General features: G+C 33.3%; 1 long non-coding RNA gene across 1 annotated transcript in view; it reads left to right on the forward strand.

Annotated features, from left to right (window-relative positions):
* The window catches only part of LOC113098724 (uncharacterized), a 4,631-nt gene extending 939 nt beyond the window's left edge, over window positions 1-3,692 (forward strand). Inside the window, exons 3-6 of the long non-coding RNA XR_003289183.1 lie at window positions 2,540-2,594; window positions 2,731-2,784; window positions 3,452-3,505; window positions 3,619-3,692. This is a non-coding gene — a long non-coding RNA (uncharacterized LOC113098724). The remainder of the gene's footprint in view (window positions 1-2,539; window positions 2,595-2,730; window positions 2,785-3,451; window positions 3,506-3,618) is intronic.
* The last annotated feature ends 2,254 nt before the right edge of the window (window positions 3,693-5,946 follow it).

Raw genomic sequence — 5,946 nt, forward strand, 5'->3', positions numbered from 1 at the left:
CACCTGGTGGTTTTTTCTCACAAGTACAGTACCTACATTTTTGTAATGCTAACTTCAAATTTGGAACATAATTTATTAGACATATGGCTTTAATCTTATAGGTTTCAAAATATTTTGTAAAATATTTATTTTATATCAAAAACACAAGTACACAACAGTTTCTTCACAGTAAATGTAAACTTCTATAACATTTTTAATGTCTTTCTATTTCGTGACGTATTTTTTAAGTATGATACAGACTGGAGTTGCTTTCAATTCTTGTAGCTTCATCTTCATCCCCTAGACGGCAGCGGAACATGGATTTCAGATAGTGTTAGGATTGATTTAAAGCTAAAATCATTCAGCAAGCATTTCCTCTGAGGACTCACAGTAACAAAATAGTTTCGGTTGTAATCGAAAAGTAGCTGCTGATGATGTAGGTGATTTTATATGGCTTTTGACGTGTCTTGAGTGTTTTTAGCTGCAGATTATCCATCCTTTGAGGTTCGGATGACACATTTGATGTAGTGACTGTTACAGCAGATTAATCTACTACTGGCTGTCGCTCGGCTTTTCCAGGAAAATATGGAGAGCCTCGTCAATCCCAAAATGCACTTTGTATATCTCCCGAAGAACATCTGTGACGTCTGGCATGCTTTCAGAAAGCTCATTATTTTATTTATTGACTCTCCAGAATCCAGTTCTTATGTAATCTCTCCATATTCTCGGTCTCGGATGTATATATATATATATATATAATGAATTTAGACAGCAGCTCAGATCATTTAATCTTGGAGGAGTTTCATGAGAAATTAGCCTTTGATTGCCGATTTTGACATACTTGCAAATCTGACCACAATTTGAGACATTTTCAACATTTTCTGATATTTTTGTAATTCTAGAGGAGGTTTGTGAGATTGCTGTGCTAAAAATGATATATATGCTCATAAATATATACTGTAAATAAACAATAAAATAGATACCACAGTTCAAACGGTTTTTTTTTTTAAAGAAATTAATACTTTTATTCAGCAAGGATGCATTTAATTCATCAAAAGTGACAGTAAAGACGTATAATTTTACTAAAGATTCAAATAAATGCTGCTCTTTTGAACTTTAATTTAAAAAAATCATAGATTTCCACCGAAATATGATGCAGAAAAAACTATAGTAGTAGAATGTGGCTATGAAGACTGGTTTAATGGCTGATGAAAATTTGTACAATATATTCAAATAGAAAACAGTTATTTTAAATTATAATAATATTTTATAATTTTCTACTATTTTACTGTATTTTTAAATACATGTATATGTAAAAAATGTATGATGTTATTAATTAATCTTCATCAATTTATTAACACTTTGCCTCCTTACCTTACAATAATGTTCTTTGTTTTAGAATTTAAACATGGGGAATGACTTGCATGAAACATTGACATGGAAACATTTTTTTAGGAGCTTTAGTCAGACAAGCCAAAGATATCTGATGTAATGATAGTTCTGTGACAAATGAACTGTCAGAGGGACATTGAATGCTTCGGAAATTTCCCCTGGGCAGAAGGTGCATGCTGGGAATCATCCCAAAAACGTACTTGTACTGTACCAACTTACATGGAAGCGATGGAAAATCCTGTACAGGAGTGTGATGTTCCACGTCTGTGATGATTTATGAGTTCTGGGAGTGTACAGTAAATCCACATTGAGTTCATTGTGTTTAGTGCGCCACTGGAAACAGAGCTTTATTTAATCCTTGCTGTCATAACACATCGATCTGTTAACAACGAGATGGATCCGAGCAGTTTAGCATGTTAGTAAATGACCCGCTGTGGAATCATTACAGATCATTACAGTCAGTGTGTGAAGATGCAGGACGGTCTCAAAGAGACAGTTCACCCCAAAATGAGAATTTAGTCATCATTAACTTTCTTCCGTTCAGTTCATTTAAAATATCACTCTCCAAAAATGGCAAAAATACTATAAAAACATCATGGCATTCATCCATCAGCCTCATAATTTCCAGTCATATGATGCAAATCTCAGTTGCACTTGTATTTAATTACAAAATGGCATCTTTAGATGTGCCGTTACTTTTTTAATGTCATTGGTTTACAATGCATTTTTTTTATGTGAATTTATGCCTATGAGAAGTGTTAAAGATTTAATGCAATTCAATTTGATTCAATTCAAGTTTATTTTGTATAGCGCTTTTTACAATACAATCGTTACAAAGCAACTTTACAGAAAATTGTTTCTACAATATTTAGTAGTAGCTAAATATAGTCAATACTCAAATCTGTCATATGGATTATAATACAGTGCATTATATTATATTATATTATATTCACACATCCATTTACTCTTCCTAATTCTTCAGTTCTTGTCTGAACACTTTCCAAAATGTTACATGAGGAATGTGTTGTGTGTGTGTGTGTGTGTGTGTGTGTGTGTGTGGTGTGTGTGTGTGTGTGTGTGTGTGTGTGTGTGTGTGCGTGCGTGCGTGCGTGTGTGTGTGTGCGTGTGTGTGTGTGTGTTTAACCAGCTCTTGTTCTGTGTTGTTCAGGGTCCGGCGGGACTGATAGGAAATAACCGGAGTTAGCGGACAACCTGGAGAAAAGGTAAAACTAAGACAGGGTCTGTATCTTAAATCACTCAAGCGTCATGATCCACATTTATTCTGTTACTTAATTTCTGGTTAAAAATCTTTCGACAGTTTTCAGCGAAACCTGATTTTAGTTCTTATTTATTTTTCAGGGTGATCGAGGTCCTCCTGGTCCTTTGGGTCCTCCAGGAGAGAAAGGTTCAACAGTAAGAACTAATGTCACATTAGCAAACATACATTCAAATGCATTGCACTGCAAAAAATGATCTACTTACTGATTATTTGTGTCTTGTTTTTCAGCAAAAACATCTAAACATTCTTAAATTAAGATAGATTTACTTGAGAAGCCAAATAACATAAGATTTTGAAGACTTATTTCAAAAGGGGGGAAAAAGATTTAAATAAAGTGTTTATGCTTAAAAATATATCTATATTTTTTTTACTTACCAGATCATTCTTAAATCATTCTTAAATCTCTGAATTCTTTGTAACAGTAGTAAAAAAATTTAATAAAATAAAAAACCTATCATACTCCAATACATAATTGTTCACAATCATACACATTATGAGAGTGTTTAAAATTTTGATCTGAAAAATAAAAAAAGAGGTAAATATAAGGAAGAACATCATTAATAATGATAAATTATATTTTGGCTCTTTAATGTAACACCAGCAGAACGAATTGTTTCTTGTATGTAAATTGTTGTGTGATGCAAAACATGTGTAAAAATATTTGAAAACACATTTAGAATATATTTCTGTATAAATAATTTATAAAACTCGGTTAGTCCAATCTGAATATGTGCACTAGTTAGTTGGGTCACTGGTTAGTGTGTTTATGGTGTTAACCGTGTGTCTCTTTGTCTGTTGAAGGGGTATCCGGGTCTTCCAGGAGGTCCTGGGGATTTCGGCCCGCAAGGTTCACCAGTATGTTTACCCATGATCCTCTGCGGTTTGAAACACAAATTTTAGAGTGAAAGATTGAGGTTTGGAGTAACTTTCCACTTAGCTGACATTTTACTTTATCTCTTTGTCTCAAGGGTCCACAAGGGCCGAGAGGAGCAGCAGGCATTTCCGGGCCGAAAGGAAGAAGGGTAAGATGACTAGTGAAAGAAATCGTATTTTTTGTTTAGCTAAAGATGTCAAAGCGGATAGAACAAAGCAAACTGGAATCTGAACTGAAGTAGAGAGATTCGATTGGTGGAAACCTTTAGTGGTCGACCGATATATCGGCCGATATTTGGCATTTTTTTAAATATCGGCATCGGCTGAATACAATTATTATAATGATTGCTTTTATATTATGCCGATAAATAACAGAAAGCCAATCATTATAATGCTTTCTTGTTTGCCGTCAGCATTAAGCAAATGCGCATTTTTATAATTTAAACTAATCTTTGAATGACTAATGAATATTTAATTTCACAAAACCTTGCAAACTTAGCCGAATCCAGCTGTGAGATCTTCTGAAGTGTGTGTGTTATCCGGCATGATCACATGTTCTCTTAGGACGGTCAGTCTGTGTGAATTGAATGCTTTAAACTTTAAACTTTTGATTTCAAATTATACTGCGTTTATGAGTTTGCCCAGTGTCATATTCATTTTATCTTCACTGTGTGCTGTATGTAAAATGAGGCTTTATTTGAAAAATATTTTTCCCATTGCACACAAACTTCCCAGAATACTGATTGCCATGTTGATTACTGTGTTTTACTTCCATTTTATAATGTTTATTCAATATTTATTTATCTGTGAAAAATACCTTGTCATCTAAAGTATAAGTATGTTTATTTTACACATTTATGTTTTAATCCATTGCCCAAATGATTTCAAATTTCTTAATATTAATAATAATATATATATATATATATATTAATCATATCGGCTTTATATCGGCTATCGGCCCTCTGCTTTCCAAGATATCGGCATCAGCTGTCAAAAAAACACATATCGGTTGACCATTAGAAACCTTTTGATTGACAGTAAAATATAAGTTCATTTGGATGATTGTTACCAATAAATAACTAGGTATTTCAACTCTGATTTTTATTTCAGCTGAAGAAATTATCATTTAATATTTATTTTTTTGATGTAAAGAAAATTCTGCATTTTTTACTATTGGTTAAACAGGCAGTGGGCGGAGTCACACAGACCAAAATAGGGACAGACATTCTGACTCTGAATGCACATTTTCCAAAGAGAATAACTGACGGTAGCATAGTTTTTCAGATAAACATTTTAACTTAGCATATTCCTACATTTCTACAAAAATATTATGGGATTTTTATGCATAGAGTCAAAAACTTGCAGCACCTTTAAAGCTGCAGTAGGGAACTTTTGTAAAAAAATATTTTTTACATATTTATTAAACCTGTCATTATGTCCTGACAGCAGAATATGAGACAGATAATCTGTGTAAAAATCAAGCTCCTCTGGCTCCTCCCAGTGGTCCTATTGCCAAGAAACAACCAATCAGAGCTGTGGTCCGTAACTTTGTTTGTGTTGAAAATGTAGAAAAATGTATATAATAAGCGAGTACACCATGCGATCCATTTTTCCAAACCCGTGTTTTTCAAGCTTGTCGCTGAATCACTAGGGTGCACCTATAATAAGTGTTTTATATTCGGACTATTTTAGATTGCTTCGGGGTACCAGCGGCGGAGTAACCCAGTACCTTTGTGATTCTTCATAGACATAAACAGAGAGTAGTAGTTCCGGTTACGATGTTCTTCCACAAGACGCAAGCAGTTCTATTCATTAACTGCTAGAGCGTAATATTGTGTTTCTGTTTAGATATACTTTTATAACAATTCATTTTTGAAAATTATTTCACAGTGCAAAAAAAAAGAAAAAGTAATAATCCTAAAAATGCATAAAGTGCCCAGAAAGATTGAAAGGTTAATTATTTTGGTTGACATGCATGCAAGCTCAAAAAACACTTTTATTATCTTTTAATATGCATTTATTTTTGACCTCCCAAACGATTAGTTTAATGATTTGTGACACTAATCTGCGGTGATTGGTCTGATTGGATCATGTCTGTAATGCCTGATAAAGCAGTGTTTGTGAGTGCAGTGCTGCTTAGTTTACAGTTTTACCAGTGAAACTATTGTTTTACTGATCCAAAAGCGCCACCCTAGTGGTAAAGAATGAAATTTGTATTTTGTAAGTGAATGGCGTTTCTAGATAAAGTGGTCAAAACGAATATTACAGTCACCACTGACAGTCTTTATTTCACACTTATTTGAGAAACGATTTGTACTGAATACAAGACATAACAAGTTTAATTCAATGTGTTACTTGGCGTCACTACATTTGTTTTCAGTGTATCTAAGTTTTTAGTTTTAGTTTATTTAGTTTTTTTATCT

The sequence above is a fragment of the Carassius auratus genome, unplaced genomic scaffold, assembly GCF_003368295.1.
Source record: "Carassius auratus strain Wakin unplaced genomic scaffold, ASM336829v1 scaf_tig00216622, whole genome shotgun sequence".
Taxonomy (NCBI): Eukaryota; Metazoa; Chordata; class Actinopteri; order Cypriniformes; family Cyprinidae; genus Carassius; species Carassius auratus.